The sequence below is a fragment of the Apium graveolens genome, chromosome 7 (assembly GCF_009905375.1).
Source record: "Apium graveolens cultivar Ventura chromosome 7, ASM990537v1, whole genome shotgun sequence".
NCBI classification, from domain to species: Eukaryota; Viridiplantae; Streptophyta; class Magnoliopsida; order Apiales; family Apiaceae; genus Apium; species Apium graveolens.
The window spans coordinates 242003920-242029921 of NC_133653.1; the positions used below are offsets into that span (position 1 = coordinate 242003920).

Sequence of the window (26002 nt, forward strand, 5' to 3'; positions counted from 1 at the left end):
TGATTTCAATTATGAAAGTGCTTTAAAAAATAAAACTACCATCACATATTTTGGTATAAGGTGTGTGTGTGTGTGTCGTGTGTGCGTAATGTGTGTGTTGTGTGTCTGAAATGTTCGTGATTTTGCGTGCATGCATGTGTGCCGGGGATGTAGCATATCGGGAAAGTGGTTATGTTTAATTGGATCATATATGAGAATGAATATAGTCACTGACCTGCCTTTATTGCAGTAAACTCTCTGAAATATCCTTTAGTTATTCTGTTAATTTTTATCTTTTAAACACTCAATAGAACAGACTTAACAGAGTGTGATGGTCATCATCAATTTAAAAGGTGGAAGACAAGGATAAGCGCTAAAATCTAAAAAATGAGGCAACATTTTGTGAATTCAGCGATACTTCAACCACATTTATCCATTAAACTGTTATATTATATACATTATGTAACAGTGGTCTTACTTGTGCACGTTCTGTTTAGGTACTTTCTCCCGGAACAAGGTGATAGGATAACAAAAAATTTTGGGTAAAATTTCCTATTTTTAAGGAGTTGTAACATATATTCTCTGCCAAACTCCCAGGCCAAAACCCTCCCTACAAACCCTAACTAAAATTAATATCGTCTGTCATTTTTGAGGTTGTTGGATCCTCTGATATAAAATGGCCAGACATCAAGCAACTATATCTCTACTCACCAACATAGCACGCACTGCCTTTGGTGTGGGTGTAGCAGCCACAGCCGTCAACTCCTCCATCTACACGGTCGAAGGCGGGCAACGTGCAGTTCTCAAGGACCGTCTCTGTGGCGTCATTGATCAACACATTGGCGAAGGGACCCACTTTCTCATCCCTTTTCTCCAAACCCCTAACATTTTTTATATCCGTACTAAACCACACACATTCTCATCAATCTCAGGTACTAAAGATCTTCAAATGGTTAGTCTTGCCCTTAGGGTTCTTTCCCGACCCGATGAAGCTAAACTCCCAATAATATACAAAGAGTTGGGCGTTGAGTACGACGAAAAAGTTATGACGACTCGTATATTTTTGTAATATTTAAAGATGTAATTATTGTGTAATTAATTAAATAGAGAATTATATATTGATTTTGATCTCTGTGTTTTATTTATTATTATTCATATGTGATTGTTGGGTTGCGTGGGTGGTTTGTATGATTATTTGGTGCACCATATTATTTTTGTTTCATTTTTAGAAGTGATTTTATGACAAACTTATTTTCAAAAAAAATTTTGGATTGTCATAAAAATTATTTTTATTATTTTATAAATTCAATAAATATTTTTGGGATTTTATAAAATTTACAGATCAATATTTTGTTGATTATTATTTTTTAAGTGATTTTCTGATTATGTTTACTTGTAAAATCCATATTTAATTCCAGGATTCTTCAAAAATTATGAAACCCATATTTTACTAAGTTAGTAATATTCTGAGAATTTTTAAATTATTTTGGTAATTTTCGGGATTAGTTTCAACCACGTGTTGTTTCATTAATTTGTTAAATCCGGGTATAAATTGCATTTTAAAACTTATTTATAAATTACGAAACTTATATTTTTATTTACTCTGAGATATTTCTAACATTTTAAGATTATTTTGAGATTATTTCGGTAATTTCTCGCGCACGCTATATATCGTTAATGTTACGATTCGGTGTTATAAATTGTCTTGCAGTCCAAGAAATAGCCACGTGTCCCTTTTATTAGACACGCGGCTTGGCAGAAGGAGGTGTGGCAGCCTGTTGATTAAAATCATCTTTTTCTCTCTCGTCTCACCTTCTCTGTCTCTCGACTCTCTCTCCCCTCTCTTCTCTCACAGCTCTCTCTATATTTCTTTTTCTCTCCCTCTTCCCATTCTTCCCTATCCCTCCTGTCTTCAACGCGATTCCGGCCGCCTCCCTCTCATTTTTCGGTATCTTGGTCCCTGTTCAGTTTCGTTCTAATATATATATTCATATATATATATATATGTGTGTGTGTGTGTGAGATAGTTGTGTGTGTGTTTGTTAGTGTCAGTGTGTCTATATTTTGGTGCGGTTGTGTTGGTGGTGGCGCGTTTGTGCGTGTGTGGTTGTTGCCTGTGATTTGGTTTGGGTTCTGTCCCTATTCAGTTTTGCGGATTACCAAAATTAAAATTATTATATTGATTTTATAATTGTTCTGCAGGAATTATGTTGAGTGGTTTCGTGAAATTAAATATGATTTCGTGCGGGATTAATTGATAAAATTATCGGTAGAATTTTTTTGTTGGAACCCGAATAATCGGGTGCCCTGCAAATTATGCCGTCGTGCCGTGATGACTCTTTACGAGCGGACGGTGGATGGTGATGACTTGGTTCCGAGTCCTAAATATTTTAAATAAATAAAATGATTGTATAAATTATTTTCGAACGTAAATAAATATTGTGGGACAAGTCGTTTTGAATTATGAATTGCGAATTATGAATTGTTGAGATTTGATGTTAATTAATGTTTCGACGGGTATGTCTATAAATAGAGGAGTCGGTGTTCAAAATTTTCTAAAAATTACTTTTAAATGCTAACTGAACCCTAATTGTTACGTGTATTATTCTGTGCGTTATTACGTGTATAATGTTATACATATGTGTACGAGTCGGGAATTTTATCATTGGGTAATTAGTCTAGTGAGGATAAGTCAAGTATAATCGGTCGTTTAACCTAGGTTGTTTCGATTCTGTAGGTTCTAGTCGAAGGATCCAGTAGTTGAAGTCGGGTTAGAGCCGAGTCAGTGTTAGTGTAAAGCTTCGCAAGGCAAGTACCCCTGAACAAATCTTTTACTGTTCAGTATATATGAATGATTGTTGATTTAAATTATGTACTGGAACAGAACATTTTAAGTTACGTATTCCCCGTATTTAAATATGTTTTGGTAACTGAAGTTTTGGGGAAAAAGTAACTTCTGAAAATTCTTATCTCTAGATTGTGATTAAATTGAAAAGATTTTAGAATGTGTGCTGTGAGATAATGGTTTAAAAAGAGATAGGTGTAATTGATTTTGAAAATTGGATAAAAACGGATCAGATATTGGATGGTTGCGTAAGAGGCCTGTAACGACCCAGCGGGTTTGCGTAAGAGGCTAAGTCGGTTGCGCGCCCTATTTAGACCGCTTAGTCTAACGTGGTAGAGACCTAGCTAGTCTCTGAGTTTCGGAACAAATTATGGTGGGATAGACTAATCAGCTGTCCCTAAGATTTGTCCAGTTATATATCTGATTTTGGTTTAGTGGTTCCCGTAACGGAACAAATGGTTTTGTGGTCCCCGTAATGGGACAGATGAGTTATGGTTCCAGTAATGGGATAGTGATTTTGGAAATAAAATAGCATGCTAAAATTGGACTCTGGTATTTTTACACAACACACTACATATGATATTGTTTTTCAGAGCATGCCAGTTTTGATATCCAGTTTGCACCTGTTTTACTGTTTTCATAAGCGAGTTATGATATATGTTCCTATACCGTTTTATATACATTATTTTACTTATTATTCATATAGTGGTACTGTTGAGCAATTGATTTCTCACCCTTGCAGCTTGTTTTGTATCTATTTATTGCAGATGTCTAGAAGACAAGGGCGGAATAGAGTGTCAGCCCCTCCAGTCCCGGCTCCTCTGAGGTAGTTTGTATCAGACCGTGAGGTCTGATGAGTTGCTGTAATAAGCTAGAGTGTCGGGTTGTGGAATAAATTAAATGTTATGTTGTAACCTAAATAATACTTGAACCTGTATCGGATCCTGGTTTGGGGTCGTGTTTATATAATAAAGTTTTATTAATAGTTTATATTCATAGATTGTTATATTTTGGTGACGTCGGCCCCTGACCCCGGAGTTGAGGCCATCACAGTTGGTATCAGATCTACAAGTTCAAGTCCCTGATTTAGGTTAAGGATTGAGTCGGAAAGGTGTAGGAAGTGTGTCCTAAAGTGTGCATCAGTAACTCATGTCGAGGAGCAACTCTAAGAGTTAGTCGAGGGTTTCGACAGCGTGACCCTGACATTTATTAATATTTTAATAGACTTGCCTTGACCTTATTATGACTTTCCTGTATATTTATATTGTTAGTAGTGGACTATAGTGATTTCTAGTTCTCTATCTCGGGGGAACCAATCAGATTCAGATTATTCAGACTTTGAGAGGACTTTGGATGTCATAGATGAGGAGACTCCCAAGCCTCCCTCACCCGTTCCTCTAATTATACCAGAAGGTGTGTCAGGACCTACTGCCCGACCTCGTTGGGTATAACGGTCAGTGTCTACTATTAGGGATTTCCCTTCAGGGTGCGGTTCCAGTTCTTCCACCTCGAGACCCCCTGTCCCTCCCTCCATCCCTTCAGGCGCATCTTCCCCAATCCCCTACCATGTTAACCGAGCGGTGAACCAGTCTTTGATCAGAGAGCAGAGCCCGGGGTTAGCGGCACAGCTTGACCAGATACCGGTTGGGCCTTTTCAGGGCATCCCTGCCCCTTCGCCCGATGTATAGGAAAGAGTGTGATCCTTGACCCCGGCTGCTGTTGAGAGAGCCCGGACCATTGACCGTTTCATTAGCTCAGAGTTCAGGGTTGTTCAGTATCAGGATCTAGTGAACTGGTTGGTATTTGAGTTAGGGTCCATCGGTGGCAGTGGCAGTGGTTAGACCAGAGTTGCTGCAGAGAGATACAGAACTTCGAGTGGGTTGTAGGAGTTCTGTAGATGTTTTCCTTATGTATGTTTATTATGTTGCTGTAGCTTGTATTAGGCGGAGGCTGCTATGACAGCCAATTTTGTTGTGTATTTAGTTTATTTTGAGTGTTGTACTGTAGTTGTTGGATGGATTTGTACTGTTGTTATATTGTAGTTCTTTCTATTATATTGTTGTTGTCGGTTTTATTTTCGTTGCACTTTTGTTATTACTGTTACTATTATTGTTGTATTTGTTTCTAGTTTTGTTAAATTTAGTTATGCATCGTGGAGGACCCCAAGTAAATAAGGGAATATTTTTTTGTGACAGCATTCTCCTTATGCATAAAAATGTTGCTACACGGGGGCACAATTTTCATATAAAACCTTTTTGTTGTGTTTCAGGAGAATGCCTCCCAAGAAGAATATCCCATCTAATTCCTCTAGCAGGAACTCTGATGGGGGCCCAGCCATTGATGAATTACTAGATTTACCGCGCCAACAGTCTAACCAGATGGCTCAGCAGCAAGAACAATTCCAGCAGCAGCAACAGCAATTCCTGCAACAGCAGCAATAACAACAATAATTCATACAACAACAACACCAACAAATCCAACAACAATTGCAGCTTCAACAGCAACCCCAGCCAAGAGAGCCAAACCAAACCGTTAGTTTCAAGACCTTTCAGTCAGTCAAACCCCCAGAGTTTAAGGGCGAGGTAGATCCGATTGTTGCTAGAGTTTGGCTTAAGGAAATTGAGAAAGCCTTCACCCTCATTCAGGTCAGTGATGATTCTAAGACGGATTATGCTAGTTATTTTTTCAAGGGTGAAGCAAATTTTTGGTGGGAATCTACGCGTACACTAGAAGCAGAGGGCCCTGTCTCTTGGGCCAGATTTACTGAGTTGTTCCTAGAAAAGTATTTTCCGGATTGTTTGCAGAGTCAGTTGGAAGTAGAGTTTTTGGAACTGAAGTAAGAAGAGAAGAGTGTGGCTGAGTATGAGGCCAAGTTTACAAAATTGGCCCGACTAGCCCCTGGATATGTGAATACCGAGATTCAGAAAGCTAGAAGGTTTCAACAAGGACTGAAGCCTGAAGTTCGTAGTGGAGTGGTGGCCCTGCAGCTCAGGACGTATACCTCTGTAGTTCAAACCACCCTAGTGATTGAAAGTGATCAGAAATTGGCCTCCAAGGAGAGGAGTGATAAGAAGAGGAAGTTTGAAAGTGGTTCTGATATGGCGGATCGAGAAGAGTCCAATCAGAAGTTCCCAAGGAAGTTTGGCCGGAATAGGAACAAGAGGTTTAAGAGGCAAGGCTTTACTCAGACAAGTTCCGGTGTCACCTCAGTTGTCTCTTCCCCAGATCAGTCAACCAAGCCAATCGTGGAGTGTAAGTCATGTGGTAAGAAGCATAGTGGCCAATGCAGGAAGGATGTTCAGTGCTTTAAATGCGATAAAAAGCATCATTATGTGTTAGAATGTAACTAAGGGAACCTTGGAGTCACCTTCTTTAAGTGTGGTAAGGTTGGACACATTTCCAGAAACTGCAAGATGGCTACTCGAGGCAACGTAGGAGGTAGTGAATCTCAATGACCGGAAACCAACACAGTAAGAGCCAGAACTTTCAAGATGACCAAGAGATCTAATGCTCAGGATTCAGATGTAGTTGCAGGTATGCTTTCTCTAAATTTCATGCCTGTTAAAGTTTTGTTTGACTCAAGAGCGTCTAAGTCTTTTATATCTAAAGAATGTGTAAGTAATATGGATTTGATGTTGGAAGATTTAGCTGAGCCCTTGACTATAGAATTGGCCAATCAGGATAAAGTTTCAGTAAACCAATTGTGTCCTAGGTGTCAACTAGAAATCTGTGGGCGTTTCTTTTCAGTGGACCTAATACCCTTTGAGCTAGGAGAATTTGATGTGATTCTAGATATGGATTGGTTGTCCCAGCATAAGGCAAATATTGATTGTAAAAAAAAGAAAGATTTGTTGTATACAGAAGATAATGATAAGGTAAGCTTAGCCCAAGGTATATAATGCCATTTGAAGTTTTGAAGCAAATAGGAAAGGTTGCGTATGAGATAGCATTACCGCCACAATTGCAGCATATTCATAATGTGTTTCACGTATCCATGTTAAAGCTGTATATCCTTAATTCGAATCAAGTGATCGAATATGAACCGATAGAGCTTCAATCAGATTTGTCCTATGTGGAACGACCAATCCAGATATTAGATCGTAAGGAGCGTGTACTTAGGAATAAATCTATCCCTATAATTAAAGTACTTTGGAGAAACCCTAGGGTAGAATAGTCTACCTGGGAATTAGAGTCAGATATACTTGACAAATATCCTTATTTATTTAATTAGTTAAAATTCTGAGGACATAATCTTTTAAGGGAGGAAGGATATAACGACTCATATATTTTTGTAATATTTAAAGATGTAATTATTGCATAATTAATTAAACAGAGAATTTTATATTGATTTTGATCTCTGTGATTTATATATTATTATTCATAAGTGATGGTTGGGTTGTGTGGGTGGTTTGTATGATTATTTGTTGCACCATATTATTTTTGTTTCGCTTTTAGAAGTGATTTTATGACAAACTTATTTTCAAAAAAAAAATTTGAATTGTCTCTAAAATTGTTTTTATGATTTTATAAATTCAATAAATATTTTTGGGATTTTATAAAATTTACAGATCAATATTTTATTGATTATTATTTTTTAAGTGATTTTCTAATTATGTTTACTTGTAAAATCCATATTTAATTCTAGAATTCTTCAAAAATTATGAAACTCATATTTTATTAAGTTAGTAATATTATAAGAATTTTAAAATTATTTTGGTAATTTTCGGGATTAGTTTCAACCGCGTGTTGTTTCGTTAATTTGTTAAATTCGGGTATAAATTGCATTTTAAAACTTATTTAAAAATTAGGAAACTTATATTTTTATTTACTCCGGGATATTTATAACATTTTAAGATTATTTTGAGATTATTTCGGTAATTTCTCGCGCGTGCTATATATCGTTAATTTTACGATTCGCTGTTATAAATTGTCTTGCAGTCCAGGAAATAGCCACGTGTCCCTTTTTATTAGACACGCGGCTTGGCAGAAGGAGGTGTGGCAGCCTGTTGATTAACATCATCTTTGTCTCTCTCGTCTCACCCTCTCTATCTCTCGACTCTCTCTCCCATCTCTTCTCTCACAGCTCTCTCTCTCTCTATATATATATTTCTTTTTCTCTCCCTCTTCCCGTTCTTCTCTTTCCCGCTTGTCTTCACCGTGATTCCGGCCGCCTCCCTTTCATTTTCTGGTATATTGGTCCCTGTTCAGTTTCGTTCTAATATATATATATGTGTTAGATATATTTGTGATGTCAAGTCTAATATGATTTGTGTTTAGTTTTCAGATCTTACTTAACAGGACAAATCAGGACAACTGGAAATCAGTACTTATACTGAAGTCAGAAGGAGATAATATCAGAACTTAAGGAGGCGTTCAGATAAGGAAGGCGACTGATTGAAAGGAAAGAAGATCAAGACAAACATAAGAGATATGCATGGAGAAGAATTCTATAAAAAATAGAAAACTTGGAAGAAAAGATAACTGATTGATATATATTAGGAAGCAGAATTATATTCGATATCAATTAGAAGATTATCTTGTAACTGTGTGTCTATATAAACACAACATAGGGTTTACACTATATGTGTTATCTTAATCGAGATTATTATTCATTGTAACCCTAGCAGCTCTCGTGATAATTTGTTCATCACTGAGAGAGAATAGTTCTTTATAACAGAGTATATTGTGTTGAATAAAATCTGTGTTTTGTTACTTGAGTTCTTATATTCGATTTGATTGTAGTAAACACTGTATTCAACCCCCTTCTAAAGTGTGTGTGACCTAACAAGTGGTATCAGAGCTATCTGTTAACATACATACAGTAAAGATCCAAAAACAATCATGTCTGAAGAAGCACGAACTCCAACCAAGCCCACCAAAACTGAAGAAACTCAAAAGACTCAAATCCATAATCGATATGAGACTATTAGGGTTCCCATACTAAAACCTTCTGAGTATCCCATATGGAAGGTGAGGATGTCTATGTTTCTGGAAGCTACAGATTCAGAATACCTTGACAGAATTAATGAAGGACCACATAAGCCAACCAAGCTCTCTGTTATAGTTGCAGATCAGCCAGCACAGACTATACCAAAGGAGAAAAGTGAATATACAGCTGAAGATATCTCATCTATTACAAAGGATGCAAAGGTAAGAAATTTGCTGCACAGTGCCATTGATAATGTCATGTCAAACAGGGTGATTAACTGCAAGACTGCAAAGGAGATATGGGATGCCTTGGAGACAAGATGCCAGGGAACTGATTCAATTAAGAAGAACAGGAGGACTATACTCACTCAAGAGTATGAGCACTTTGACTTAAAACCTGATGAGTCATTAACTGGTTTATATGACAGATTTGTCAAACTCTTGAATGATCTGTCACTAGTGGATAAGGAATATGATCTTGAAGATACTAATCTTAAATTCCTTTTAGCTCTTCCTGAAAGTTGGGATTTGAAGGCCACAACTATAAGAGACAACTATGCTCTTGATGAAACTACTATTGATGAAATTTATGGTATGCTCAAGACTCATGAACTTGAGATGGATCAAAAAAGCAAGAGGCATGGGAGAAAGTCAAGGACAATTGCTCTTAAGGCTGAGGAGGAATCCCCTAAAGTGTCTGTCTCAAATAAAGGCAAAGGAAAGGCTCTCATCACAAAGTTTGATACTGAGTCATCAAGTCCTGATAGTGATGAGGATTCAGAAACTGAAAGTTTATCTGAGACGGACCCTGATGAAGAGATGATGAAGCTGTGTGCTCTTATGGTGAAAGGAATCACAAAGATTGCATATAGGAAATTCATAAAGGGAAAGAAATTTTCCAGGAAAGGTGCAAGTTCTGATAAGAAAGGCTTCAGAAAATCTGAGGGCAAAGGAGAAAAGTCTGACAGAGGAGATTACTCAAATGTCAAATGCTACAACTGTGGTGAGAAAGGCCACATATCTCCTGATTGCAAGAAAGGAAAAAGTGACAAAGGCAAGGCTCTTGTCACAAATAAGAAAAGCTGGACAGACACTTCAGATTCTGAAAGTGAGGTGAACTATGCCTTGATGGCAAATGCTGATAGCAGTTCTGAAGCTGCTGATTTAAAGGTATCTCAAACAACTTTTGCTTTTCATACTGATGATATTACTGAATTGAGAAGATATCTTAAAACCATGTTCATTATTTATAGGGATCAAACTTTAACATGTGAAAGATTAACTTTTGAAAATCTTGCTTATAAAAAGAGGAATGATTATTTAGAAAAAGAGTTAGTATGTTCCATCAAACTCAGAAAGATAGAGATGATGCTTTCTATGTTAGAGATGAAGTGCTTAAAATGAATGAATCTCTAAAAATTGAGTTAGAAAAGGAAAGAGATATTATCAAGACTTGGACTAACTCTGGCACAATAACTCATAATTTGTTAAGTAGTGGAAATTGGAAAGAGGGCTTAGGTTATGGAGATGATAAGAATAATAAAGGAACTGTAGAAATCGAGCCTATAGTTGTTAAACAAAAGCCAAAAGTAAATCCTGTTAAGTTTGTAGCTGTAAAGTCTGATATTGATAAATCAGAAGTTAAAGAGAAATTAACTCCAGACAAACTAAAACAGGATAAGCCAACTGAAGTTAACATAGGCTTAATGACAAAGAAGCAGCTTAAGCATAAGCTGAAAGATGTTAAAAATGTAAACAAGGTAAAGCCACCTAGGAAAAATAGGAATGGAAAGGTAGGTGTGAATAAAAGCAATAATTATAAGCCTATTCCCAATGCTCCTAGAAAGAAATGTTATAACAGTGGAAATTCCAACCATCTGGTTTCTTTTTGCAGGAAGAAAAAGAACATAAACTCCTTACCTTCAAAATCAGGAGTTTGAGTCAGTCTGTTAGATATAGGCCACAAAATCCTTGTTTTCATTGTGGTAGTTTATGGCATTCCATTTACACTTGTAAGGAATATCATAGTTTGTACTATGATTATTATCAAATAAAACCTTCTTTAAAGAAAGTTAGCATTATTCCTTCTAATGTAAGTTCTGATGCAAAGTCTGATATTGTAAATTCTGATAAGAAAACTGTTAACATAAACTCTGATGTTGAGTGTTAGGACTTAAACATAATTTGCTGAGTGTTAGTCAAATCTGTGACAGAGGTTATCATGTGGATTTCTTTGAAGAACACTGTGAAGTTGTAAGCAAATCTACAGGCAAAGTTGTTCTGAAAGGATACAGGCATGGTAACATTTATGAAGCCAAGCTTTCAACAAGTACTGATGGTTCTGCAATCTGTCTGTTAAGTAGATTATCAATTGAAGAAAGCTGGAATTGGCACAAGAAACTCTCTCATTTAAATTTCAACAATATAAATGAACTAGTCAAGAAAGATCTTGTGAGAGGACTGCCAAAATCAGTATTTGCTCCTGATGACCTTTGTGATTCCTGTCAAAAGGCAAAACAAAGAAAATCTTCATTCAAGAGCAAGACTGAATCTTCAATTCTTGAGCCTTATCACCTATTACATGTTGATCTATTTGGTCTAGTGAATGTCATGTCTATTGCAAAGAAGAAATATGCTATGGTCATAGTGGATGAGTTCACCAGATACACATGGGTGTATTTCTTGTACACAAAAAGTGAAACTGCATCTATCTTGATTGATCATGTCAAACAACTGGATAAAAAGGAAATGATAATGGCACTGAGTTCAAGAATTTGATTATGTAAGAGTTCTGCAAAGACCAAGGAATCAAGCAGGAATTCTCTGCTCCTGGAACTCCACAGCAAAATGGAGTTGTTGAAAGAAAGAATAGAACTCTTATTGAAGCTGCACGAACTATACTTGATGAAGCAAAGTTACCAACCTACTTTTGGGCTAAAGCTGTGCAGACTACTTGTTTTACTCAGAATGCAACACTTATCAACAAGCATGGAAAGACACCATATGAGATGGTGAAGAAAAAGAAGCCAAATCTGAAGTATTTTCATGAATTTGGATGCAAGTGTTTTGTTCTTAAGACTCATCCTGAACAGCTATCCAAATTTGATCTAAAAGCTGATGAAGGAATTTTTGTTGGATATCCACTTTCCACAAAAGCCTTCAGAGTCTACAATTTAAGAACAAGGGTTGTCATGGAATCTATCAATGTCTCTTTTGATGATAAGAAGATTATTGGACTTGAAGATTTTATTGATCATGATCAGCTGAGATTTGAAAATGAAGACTCAAATTCTGATACTGAAAATCCTGACAATCTAAATCCTGATACTGCAAACTCTGATGGATTAAACTCTGATGTTATTGAAACTGTGGTGACTATGCCAAAGGAAGATGCACCTATGCAGGGGGAGCATACTCAAATGGATGTTCAGAAACAAAACTGATAGTGATGGCATAATTACAAGGAATAAAGCAAGGCTGGTTGCAAAGGGATATTCTCAACAGGAGGGAATTGATTATGATGAAACATTTGCACCAGTTGCTAGATTGGAAGCCATAAGGATATTTTTGGCTTATGCTGCTCACAAAAAGTTTACAGTCTTTCAAATAGATGTAAAAAGTGATTTTCTTAATGGAGAATTGGAAGAAGAAGTATATGTTGAACAACCTCTAGGTTTTGTAGATTCAAAATTTCCTCATCATGTCTACAGACTTGATAAAGCACTTAATGTCCTTAAGCAAGCTCCAAGAGCATGGTATGAGAAATTAGCTCAGTTTCTTCTGGAAAGTGGATTTAACAGAGGGACTATTGAAAAAACATTGTTTTATCTCAGCCATGGAAAGGACTTACTTTTGGTACAGATATATATTGATGATATCATTTTTGGTTCTACAAATGACAGACTTTGTAAAAGGTTTGTCAAGCTAATGCAGTTAAGATATCAAATGAGTATGATGGGAGAACTTAGCTATTTTCTGGGCCTTCAAGTCAAGCAGAATGAGAAGGAACTTTTTATTTGTCAATCCAAGTACACCAGAAATTTGTTGAAGAAGTTTGGAATGCAAGACTGTTCAAGTGCATCCACTCCTATGGCCATTGCAACAAAATTGGATAAGGATACTGGTACATCAGTAGATATTACTGATTACAGAGGTATGATTGGCTCACTACTCTATCTAACTGCAAGTAGACTTGATATCATGTATGCTACCTATCTTTGTGCAAGATTTCAAGCAGATCCAAGAGAACCTCACATAACAGCTGTAAAAAGAATTTTCAAGTACCTTAAGGGTATACCTGATCTAGGATTGTGGTATCCTAGGGAATCAGACTTTAAGCTAATAGGTTACTCAAATGCAGATTTTGCAGGATGCAAAATTTACAGGAAAAGCACAAGTGGAAGCTGCCAATTTCTTGGAGGCAGATTGGTTTCTTGGTTTAGCAAGAAACAGAAGTCAATTTCTACATCAACTGCAGAAGCAGAATATATTGTTGCAGGAAGCTGTTCTGCACAGATTCTTTGGATGAAGAATCAGTTACTGGATTATGGGTTAACATATTCTAAAATCCCTATTTACTGTGATAATCAAAGTGCTATTGCTATGACAGGTAATCCAGTTCAACACTCAATGACAAAGCACATTAGCATTAGGTACCACTTCATAAGGGAACATGTGGATGAAGGTACAGTGGAATTGCATTTTGTTCCAATAGATCAACAACTAGCAGATATCTTCACAAAATCACTGTGTGAAGCTACTTTTACAAGATTGGTAAATGAACTTGGAATGGTTTCAGGTTCTTTCTCTAAATCTGCTTAGTTTATGTTCTGATACATCAGACTTTAAGATCAGTATTTACAAATATTACTATCAATGTGTATTCTGTGCTTAAATTGAAATTTTCTAAGTGCTGATTGTTGTCTGATGTGAATTTCTAAACTCTGATAGTGATATGAATGTTTCTTAGACTATTCAATCCAATGAGGATAACTGTGCTAGATGCTGACCTAGTAGTCTTTAATATACTAATAATCCCATGTTTGAAGTAATTGTTTATGTGGAAATCTTTTAACACAAGCAAATTCTGATACTGAGCTTGGTTAAAGTTTACTTTGTGTATCTTATTACTAAGTCAAAAACTAGAATAGTGCTTCTTATCTGTTAAGTTATGATGTTAGTAAATCTGATGGATGTACTAAGTGCTGATAAGCCTCACTTATCAAAAGAAAAAGAAAATAAAAGAAATAAATATCAGGTACTCCTTTGATATCTAGAGAAAATTATATGTGGAAGGGAAGACCCAAGTGTATTGCTGGTATTAAGTAATATGCATTAGAAAAGCATAATAAAATTTTCTTGGCGACTTTTCACATTCTCTGATTACTGGAGAAATACTCTGATAATAACATAAATTCTGATATGCATTCGTGACTCACTTACACTGAGAAGCCACTGTAAAAAGGAATTTCAAAAGATGCATAAAATGAGCACAAAATAGTTGAGGTGGAATCATGCATGAACTCATTCTATAGTAGGCTTCAGAATAATGACAGATTTTGAGCAAAGTTCTTAGTTATGCCTTATTTCTAAGATGTACTTAAGTGAATCAGACTTTACTCTTTGTCTGATATTTAGCTTAATGCACACACTTGCACTCCATATGAATGATGAAAATTACTGTGGTGATAAATGTTTTTTTAGATGAACAGTCTAAGTGTCAGTTGTATAAATTCTGAGGACAAGTTCTGATGAAAGTTCTGATGATTAAGTTCTGATGTACTCATATCAGTATTTGTGTGAAGAATTACAGAAATAAACATTCACTTTTCGAGTAAAGGAGCCATATTCTGATGACTTTTAAATTCTGATAATAATCAAGTTCTGATGCTAACGTGGCAGTATTTATTTACTTGGTTTATTTTTGGTCATTACTTGAACGGTCATATTTTCTCAGAATATTGGTTTATGTGAGATAAAGCAGTAATAATCATTTGTTTAGTGGGGACATTTTTTTTAAAAAAGTTGAACGTGCAATGTTATCATTACTTATTTACCGTGCCCATTAACTTTTGCCTTAACTGCTGCATGCCTGACAGGTGTAAAGGTCTGTTCTACTTCTCATTAACTGCTGTCACGTGGGGTGTCTAAGTAAAAGAGATAAAAGATTTTCAAATCTTTTATTTTCATTTTTATTCTACTCACTCTCTCTCTTTTCTTATTCTCTTTCACAATTTCTGACGGTTTTCTATACAGACATTTCATCAAACACCTTTCAGGCAAACTAATTTCTCACTTATTTCTGATGGCGCCCAAGGATTTAATTATTGATGGAGCCAAGTTTGTACCTAATAACTATGCTGCAATCTTGAATAAGGCTGAAGATCCATCAGATCTTCACTTTGTGCAAGATTTATTAGCCAATAGTGAGATTGGGTATGCTTTGACCCAACCTCAAACTATTTCAAGCAAACAAGTGCTGACATTTTGGCGAACTGGGCTATTTTATGATGGTGGTGCTACTGGTACTCCAAGCATTGTTTTCACATGAGGAGATGTCGAGCATGTGGTTACTCCTGGAGCAGTTCGTAAAGGTCTCCACTTACCTGAAGGTTGTACATTCTCAACAGTGGAGGATCCTGTCTTACAGCAGCTTATGGCCAGTCTAGGCTATGAGAAAAGTTTGGGAAAGTTGGGTCAACTGAAAAGATCAAATATCAGAAAGGAATGGAGCTTTTTCTTTGATTGTATCACTAAGGCATTCGCCAATAAATGCTCCAACTTTGATGTTATTCCCATTATGAGTCAGCAAATCGAGTATGCCATTATTCATCAAACTCATTTTGATTTTGCAAGTGTTGTGCTAGGTTTCATAGGGGATAGGATGACAGAGGATAGGAATGTAGTATACTTTGCTAGATTTTGTCAGCTTATATATACTTTTTGTTGTGCTGATGAACCCCAACTGTAATAACCCCAATTTTTGGAAATTTTTGAAACCCTTATGAATAGTGATTTTGCAGATTATGCTGAATGAGAAAACTTTTCATGGCACACCATGTAGAAGTTCTTTTATTGATCTTCTGAGATATTATTAGTACTTTGTGTGGTATATAAGTGTATGTAAAGATCGTCAGAATCCAAATCCGAACACTTTGATTTTTCCCGAAAATCCACCAGATATCGAAAGAATTGAGTATAAGGTAACAGGATAAAAAGGATTTAAATTCAAGGATTTTAATAGAGGATCATAAAAGGAATATAATGTATTGAGAAAGGTTAAAGGGAACCCAAGTAATAAGATCCCGGGTATGATCCCTCAAACGATAAACGAGAACGAAAGTTAAGCGAACCGTATAACAGATCAGCAGTCATTAGGCAAGCAATTAGGAGTTAATCAAGGGGTTAGTGGATGATGATGTCATCACCCCAACAAGAAGAAGACAAGTGTGGAAGATGACATAAGCATGGTGACTTAAGCATGACAAAAAGGAGGAATTGGTTGGTTGATTGTGGACCATTCATTCTTTACCATGGTAAAAAGTTAATTAAACAAACAAGGTGGATCAACCAAGCCAAAAAACAAATCATAACAACAAAAAAAACAAAAAACACTCCATTTCTTCAAGGAAGCTCTCGGCTTCTTTTATCAAAAAATGAAGATCCAAGCTCCACCACTTACTATTTGGCAAGGTATTTATCTAAGCTTCCCCATGGATAGTTACATACTTCCTATAAGTTTAAGATTCTAATTCCAAGCCAATCTTTTTTTATAAATCAAGGAAGAAGATGGTGAATAGTAACTTTCAAAAAATAACTTTAGTTTTCTTGAATTTTTATGAAAGTTTAAGGTTATACAAGCAAGGATCAAGGTTCTTTTAGGCATTCAAAGCTCTTGTGTTGTGTTAAGAAGCTTCAAGAAGGTATAAACTCCAAACCCTAGCTTTTAGTTTTGAGTATTTAGGAATAGTTATGATTGATATAGGATATGTGAAGCATGATGCTTGTTTGTTTAAAGTTTGGTTGAGTTGTAGAGGATAGTTGGTTTTGTAATGTTTTGGAGTTGTAATTCTTGGAGTATTGATTAATGAACTTAAGTATAGCTTAAATTCAAGTTTAAGAATAGGTATAAATTGTTAATGTTGAGTTGATTGGGGCTGTTATGATGTAGTATGGATGGAGTTTTGATTGGGTTGTGAATTGGGATTGATTGGTGGTTGTTTTGGAATGGTTTAAATTTGGGAAATCGCGTAAACATAGCCGTCGTAATGTCCGATTTACTTTAGACTGCTTTTGTTCATAACATTAGGACCCAAAAACTCCCTGCTAGGTTTTTACCATTGCCATGTTTAGATAGTTCATGTTACGATCTTCGTTTTGATATGTGGTTCGTTTGATTCCGATGTACGGTTTAGGATAAACGGCCATTTTAAGTAACGACGTTTCGCGAACGAATCATTACCCCTTGCCTTACTTTGAAACATAGGTTAAAGACCTTAAAGGACTAATTGAAGTATGAAACATTTATGTAAGGTGTAATAGGCAGTTGGTAAGACACTCGCAAAAGAATCGCCTTAAAACCCTTAATTGTTAATTTATTAAAAATGGTGGAGCCGAGGGAACTCGAGCGACTTAAGGAAATCGTTAAGCGCGAAAGCGAACATTAGGACTCTAAATGGTTAAAGTCTAGTTTCTTAAGCGACCGGGGTCTAATTCCGACTTATGTTGTTGTTCATAGGTTATCAGGACCCACTCTAAGCTTAAGTCTATCCGGGAGCACTCAGGCAAGTTTTCTACCCGTTATATTGTTGTTGTGATGTATATATGTATATGCATTATCTTGTGATAAGTGCATGATTATTATTAGCAAAGTCTTGCGATATATTGGAGCATGTGATATGATATTTATATGCATGCCTGTTTCGTAATCTTGATATCTAATTGTTGATTCAAATGCTTATAAGTTGCATAATACCTATGCTAGAGATAAGCAGTAGTTGCGTATACCCTTAGTATAGGGGACCCAAAGGTGAACATTTTCTAAACCGGGAGTCGATGTTCCCGAGTATAATATATATATACATATATATTTTTATATATATATGGATATAGTTTTCAAAACTTTTGATCGAATAAGGTTTATTCGATAACTTTATATTAATTAATGAATATTATTTGAATATTCATTCGAGGACTTATGACTCTGTTTATTATATTTAATGATTATTAATTGAATATTCATTTGAGGATGTATGACTCACTTTATTTTATTTAATAAATATTATTACGAATATTCATTCGAGGGCTTATGACTCCTTTTATTTTATTTAATGAATATTATTTCGAATATTCATTCGAGGGCTTAGGACTCAGTTTATATTATTTATTGAATATTATTTGAATATTCATTTGAGGATCAATGACTCTGATTATTTGCTGAGATATATACTTTATTTTATTAAAGAATAAGGTGTCGATAATCAAACTTATTTTTGATTATTCAAATAAAGATAGTACTTTCGAATAAGTATATCTTGGTTATTTAATACTCGTTTCAATTATAAGTTTTACAACTTCTACTTCAATTATTTTTATAAGGATTATCATTATGGGAATATTATTTAAATAATAATATTTAGATATTTCTAATATAACGGGACTGATTTATTTTATTAAATCAGCAGTATTCCAAACACTCTTTAAAGTATTTTCGAGTCTTCAAAATGATTTTTAAATGTTAGAGCGGATCCCAAAACTCATTTTTATATTTAAGATCTTCCTTTCAAAGGGGATTTAAATACTCGCTCAAAACCTGAGGGATCCGGCTCTGTGGTGTATTTTATATTCACAACGAGGTTGATGTTTTGAGAAAACAGTTTGATTACTTGCCCAATGTTCGGGAAGTAAGCCCATCCAATTGAGTCGGCATAAGCGACAGGCCGGGGTACGGTCTATCATAGTGTAAGTGGCTGGGTGGCAGTCCATCAACGCGTAAGAGGCCGGGTGGCGGTCCAGCACAAGGTCTTAATACGACCAGGGTGATGACCGGTGGGGGATTCATCCATCTACTAGTAGAAAAGGTTACTTATTGGTTTCTTTGCCTGATCAGCAAGATATCAGGTTTATGCCAAGGTTTTCTCCTTTCCAAATTTCATTGGATATTGCAACTCTGTTCATACTTTACATGACAGAGGTTTTCAGGAAATGTATGAGAGATATATATAGGTGTATATATATATCAGGACTTAATGAAGTATCTCGTAACTTCATTTCATTCAATAATATTTCAAAGATTGAATCTATTCAGGTATTATCTTGTAGTCTCATCTATGTGATGCACTTTTGGAACTAATTATAACTTGAACGGTGGTAGTTCAAGTAGTATTTGGAAAAGATATAAGTATATTGGAGTATCTTGTAACTTCATCTTTTAAACTTATATCTAGTAAATGATTATCTTATGTATGTCAAAGATTTTCAGAAAGTCATTGAGACAAGGTTAGATATATGAGATCACCTGGCAACGATAGTTTTATACAGTTATAAACTGGAACTCTGTGTATATTATGCATGGAAGAGGACTTCCAAGATTTTGAAAAGTATATATGTATATATACTGAATATTTTGCGACTTCATCGCATTAAGATATCAAACTTGGTTCATTTCTTCTTGACCAAGGCTTTCATGAGTACTATGAAAATGCTCATATATTGTAAATCATTATACATATTATTTTGGTGGGCTTATTGCTCACCCTTGCTTTCTTCTTTCATCACACAACATCAGATAGACAAGATGAACAGGACCAAGCTTCCAATTCGCAAGCGGTTAGAAAATGTTCCGCAGTTTTCTGGAAGCGTTGATGCCGCCGTAGCTGAGGTAGGAGCTACCAATAGGCTAGGTTTTCAACTATTGATGAACCAGATTTATGTATATTTATGAATTGTATAATGGCAAAAAAATGTAAATTTATTCAGAAACCCTTTTAAGATGTATTGGCATATAATTGTGGAATAAAACGACTTGTGATTATTTTTGGATATTCATCTCTGAGACTATAACTTGTGGTGTGTGTGTTTATGGTGGGGTCATAGTACAGAATAATTGATTATTTATTAAGATTGGGTGTTATTAAAGGAAATGGAACTTGTGACAACCCGGATCCCCGACCCCGGATTTGGGGGTGGTACACCAACTAGCCAGTACTTTAATTCCACCCTTTAAGCTTGCAAAAAGGCTTTTAATGATTTGTTAAATGCTGACAATAAGAAACAAGTGCTGAGACCCTTACAGATTCCTCAGTTAGTAAAACAGATCCTGGTAAATGCTGATCCACAAACATACACATCCGTTTACCCTGATGTCCAACCCACCAACACATCACAGCCAACTCAACAGCTATCAGAACATACCATCTCTCACCAACCTCAAAATTCTCAACCTCAACCAACTCAACCCTCCATCAGGACATATTACGAACTAACACAGTCATCTCAATTTCAACCTTCAGCACATCCAGTGAAGCCTTCATCTTCAAAACCCAAGAGGACTAAGATAGTACCTCGGTCTCAACAGAAAAGAAGGAGGATAGTTCTGAGAGATGATTCAGATAATGAGGAACAAGTTCCCATATCAGAACCTGTTGTTGTAGAAGCTGAGAAGATCGCTTCTCAGAAAGATACTGAAACTGGGAGTTCTAGGCCCCTCAAAAGGCTTAGATAGCTAAATTCTGATGATGAAGCTCCCAAAGTCTCTAATTCTGCAAAGAGACTTAAAAAGCAAAGAGCCAGGAGGGCTGTAAGTGAATCATCACACTCTGAAGAAGTTCTGGAAGAAGCAGCTAAGGAAGGGGGTTAAGAATCTCTGATCCCAATAGAACCTATAGTCATTGAATTACTTCCCACAGCTGAATCAGACTTTACTCAAGCTCCATAGTCTCCTATTCAAGAGCAAGAGGATATTCCAGAGCAAGTGTCTACACCTCCTGTGTCTCCTATCATTAATCCAGTACATGTTGAAGACCCAGGTACAAGTGCTGAAATTGATATTCATAACTTGATTGTGCATGAGGTTCTGTACTTGGAAGCTCCACCAACTGAATTCACTCCAGTAACAACACCACTTTTGGATGCTGATTTCAATGCAGATATTCCATCAACACCAGTTCTGAATCTAGATGATGAAGATCAGATTTTAGGTGGGCATCAAAATTTGGATGTTGATCAGAACTTGGTCACAGATCAAAATTTAGAGGATGATGTTGAAGCCTCTATAGCCTCACATACTGTAATTTTATCAGAGGATGCTGATACTGCAGGATCTGTAAGTTCTGATGCTGACAATGCTGAATCTACTTGTGAAGCTGCTACTAATCTAGATGCTGATGCAGTTGGTCCTTCAGGACATGCACCTCAACAAATATTTAACAAAGCTGATTTGATCAAGAAGTTTGTTAGATAGGATGCCCCATTACCTTGGAGTGAAACTCCTATAGGAAAGGAGTGGACTAAGGAATGGAACACAGTTAGTTTTATTTTTACTGAAAAAAATTCTTGCTGAGCACCTGGCTAAGGCTGATGAAATGCTGATAAATGATGATTTCAAGGCACAGCTGAGAGTTACTGTAATGAGTATTAGGCATCTTCAAGGTCAACACTCCATAACTCATGATAAGGTGAATAAAATTCAAGAATCTCTGATCCAGCAAGATATGAATATAAAATTGGAAAAGACTTAGGATAAGCAACAAGAATAAATTTATGAAATTCTAAAGAATCAAGCTTCTCAGCAAACTCAGCTCAATGAGATCCAATCCTCAATATAATTGCTTGTCTCTCTTCTTTTACTTGCTGATGCCAAAAAGGGGGAGAAAGTAATTAAGTCCAAATGCAAATCTAGTCAAGTACTGAAGGGTAAGGATGATGGATTTGATGACCAGGGAAACTCTGGAATGGGTAGAGGTCATGGTCAAGGCAAAGGTTTTTTATCAAGCAAAGCTGGAACTATAAGTCAAAGAACAAGTTCTGATACTGGGAGAAGAATAAGTTCTGATACTGGTAAAAGGATAAGTTCTAGTGAACATCTAGAATTTGATGAAGAAATTTCAAAGAGATTATTTCTCAAAGAAAATCCAGGAATGGACTTTGAAAGTCTAAAGAAAGAAGAAGCAAGATTTAAAGCAGAAAATGTCAACTCCAAGTCTAAAGCTTCTATTGTTGAAAAGAAACTTCCAAAACCTAAGGGTATTGTGATTAAGGAGAGGACAAATTCTGAGGCAACCAAAGACAAATCACAAGTGGAGGTAGATCCAAGATCCAAGGGCAAAGAAAAAATTGATGAGCCTGTAAAGGTATATGTGCCAATCATGGATGAAGGAATAATTGATGAAGAAGATGCTAGTCTTACTCTGATGAAAAAAGAAGATTTCTCAACCAACGTCTGACATGGCTCAAGTTGTTCAGAGTCAAGATGTAGTAAGTTCTGATATGACAGTGAAGCAAGCAACCTCTGATATAGCTCAAGTTGGCTTGATATCAGAAGATAAGGTAAAGGAAACCTCTAACATTGCTCATGTTAAACCTCCAAAGATTCTACTACTAGGATTCACCAAAGCTCAACAGACTCAACTTTTGAAGACTACATCAAGTGGTTTTGAAGCAAGAGTTGTTATAGGAAAGGAAGCAAAAGACAAATCAGGATTGGGTAGTTCTACAGAGAAGTGAGTACACAATACTACCAATGATCCAACTTCCTTAAGTGAACAAGGTGTAGGAGCAACTCCTGAGAGATTGAATCAACTTGAATCTGTACAAATGGTTTACCACTCTGTTTTAAAAGAGGATATCATGTTATACTTTATGACAGATGGGAGGGTATTCCAGATCAAGGAGAATGCAATTTCATTGAAGTATTTTGAAGAACTGGAACATGTTCTATTTCTACTTCAAGTGAAAAACAGATCAACAGATGGTGCTGCAGGGTGTTTAAAATCAAATATTCAAAGACAAAAAAAGCTTTACTCTGGAAAGTCTGACAACCCATACTGTCCTAAGTACAGATCTCACAGTGGAGAAATTGTTGAAATGAAGCCTAATACTGCTAAAATCATCACTACATTTTCTGGTATTAAGGGACTTGAATTCAATCTAGAGTCTGATAAAGCCTATATCATCAGACTAGATCAGGATATAAGAAAAGCAAAAATAAATGATCTCAGGGCTGCTATCTTTCAAACTGGTGAAGATACAGTTGAATTGAAAAATGCTAAAAGGAGGATGGTCAATGAACTTGAACATGTTGAGAGATTTCTGTTAAAGAACTATCTCAGAACAACTCCTGATATCAAAGAGATCAGAAATTGAAGCCAAGTCAAAGATCTACAACTGCTTAAATTCTGAAGGATATACAGACTGAAGCTGATATCAGTCCTTGAGGATGGTAAAGCTATAAGGACTGTAAGTTGTAGTTATCTAGTCAAATTCTCATGCATTTGTACTTAATGTTTTTGACATCATCAACTATCTGTTAAACTTGTATATTATGCTAATTTACAAGTTGGGGGAGATTGTTAGATATATTTGTGATGTCATGTCTAATATGATTTGTGTTTAGTTTTCAGATCTTACTTAACATGACAAATCAGTACTTAACTGGAAATCAGTACTTATACAGAAGTCAAAACTTAAGTTATCAGGAGATATTTATCAGGAGATAATATTAGGACTTAAGGAGGCATTCATATAAGGAAGGCGGCTGATTGAAATGAAAGAAGATCAAGACAAACATAAGAAGAGATATGCATGGAGAAGAATTCTATAAGAAATAGAATACTTGGAAGAAAAGATAACTGATTGATATATATTAGGAAGCAGAATTATATTCGATATCAATTTGAAGTTTATCTTGTAACTGTGTGTCTATATAAACACAACATAGGGTTTACACTATATTTGTTATCTTAATCGAGATTATTATTCATTGTAACCCTAGCAGCTCTCGTGATAATTTATTCATCACTGAGAGAGAACAGTTCTTTGGAACAGAGTTTATTGTGTTGAATAAAATCTGTGTTTTGTTACTTGATTTCTTATATTCAATTTGATTGTAGTAAATACTGTATTCAACCCCCTTCTACAGTGTGTGTGAACTAACAATATATATACATATATATACATGTGTGTGTGTGTGATAGTTGTGTGTGTGTGTGTTAGTGTCAGTGTGTGTGTGTGTGTTTTGGTGCGGTTGTGTTGGTGGTGGCGCGTTTGTGCGTGTGTGGTTGTTGCCTGTGATTTGGTTTGGGTTATGTCCCTATTCTGTTTTGCGGATTACCAAAATTAAAATTATTATATTGATTTTACAATTTTTCTACACGAATTATGTTGAGTGGATTCGTGAAATTAAATATGATTTCGTGCGGGATTAATTTACAAAATTATCGGTAGAATTTTTTTGTTGGAACCCGAATAATTGGGTGCCCCGAAAATTTTGTCGTTGTGCCGCGATGACTCTTTACGAGCGGACGGTGAACGGTGATGACTTGGTTCCGAGTCCTAAATATTTTAAATAAATAAAATGATCGTATAAATTATATTCGAATATAAAAAAATATTGTGGGAAAAGTCGTTTTGAATTATGAATTGTGAATTGTTGAGATTTGACGTAGATTAATGTTTCGACGGGTATGTCTATAAATAGAGGAGTCGCTGTTCAAAATTTTCTAAAAATTACTTTTAAATGCTAATCGAACCCTAATTGTTACGTGTATTATTATGTGCGTTATTACGTGTATAATGTTATACATATGTGTACGAGTCGGGAATTGTATCGTTGGGTAATTAGTCTAGTGATGATAAGTCAAGCATAACCGGTCGTTTAACCTAGGTTGTTTCGATTCTATAGGTTCGAGTCGAAGGACCCAGTAGTTGAAGTCGGGTTAGAGCCGAGTCAGTGTTAGTGTAAAGCATCACAAGGCAAGTACCCCTGAACAAATCTTTTACAGTTCAGTATATATGAATGATTATTGATTTAAATTATGTACTGGAACAAAATGTTTTAAGTTACGTATTTCCCGTATTTAAATATATTTTAGTAACTAATGTCCAGTGTGGCAGAGACCTAACTAGTCTCTGAGTTCCGGACCAAATTGTGGTGGGATGGACTGATCAGCTATCCCTAGAATTCTTCCAGTTATATATCTGATTTTGGTTTAGTGGTTCCCATAACGGAACAAATGGTTTTATGGTCCCCGTAACGGGACAGATGAGTTATGGTTCCAGTAATGGGACAGTGATTTTGGAAAGAAAATAACATGCTGAAATTGGACTCTGGTATTTTTACACAGCACATTATACTGTTTTACTGTTTTCATAAGCGAGTTATGAAATCTGTTCCTATATCGTTTTATATACACTGTTTTACTTATTATTCATATAGTGGTACTGTTGAGCAATTGATTGCTCACCCTTGCAGCTTGTTTTGTATCTATTTATTGCAGATTTCTAGAAGACCAGGGCAGAATAGAGTGTCAGCCCCCTCCGGTTCCGGCTCCTCTGAGGTAGTTTGTATCAGACCTTGAGGTCTGATGCGTTGCTGTAATAAGCTAGAGTGTCGGGTTGTGGAATAAATTAGATGTTGTGTTGTAACCTAAATAATACTTGAACCTGTATCGGATCCTGGTTTGGGGTCGTGTTTATATAATAAAGTTTAATTAATAGTTTATATTTGTAGATTGTTATATTTTGGTGACGTCAGCCTCTGACCCCGGGGTTGGGGCCGTCACAAAAGTTCTTCCATCCATTGGTAATGAGATTTTGAAGGCTGTGGTCGCTCAGTTTAATGCTGATGAGCTCCTTACCGAGTGTCCTAAGGTGTTTGCATTGGTTAGCGATAGTTTTACCGAACGAGCTAAGGATTTTAATATTCTTCTTGATGATGTGGCCATAGCGCATTTGTCTTATGGTAATGAGTTTTCTAGAGCTGTGGAGGCCAAGCAGGTGGCAGAAAAGAAGGCTGAAAGGTCTAAGTATGTTGTGGCCAAAGTGTAGCAGGAGAGATGTGCTGCGATTATTAGGGCAAAAGGTGAGAGTGAGTCTGCTAAGCTAATATCATATGCTACCAAGGAGTCTGGAACTGGGTTGATTCAGTTGAGGAAAATTAAGTCTTCCAAGGAGGTTGCTGCCACTTTGTCTAGGATTCCAAATGTTGCCTACCTACCAAAGGATAACAATTTGCATCTTGGACTCAACCGTTGA

General features: G+C 36.0%; 1 pseudogene; it reads left to right on the forward strand.

Annotated features, from left to right (window-relative positions):
* The first annotated feature begins 655 nt into the window (after window positions 1–655).
* On the forward strand, window positions 656–26002 carry LOC141675126 (prohibitin-3, mitochondrial-like; annotated as a pseudogene).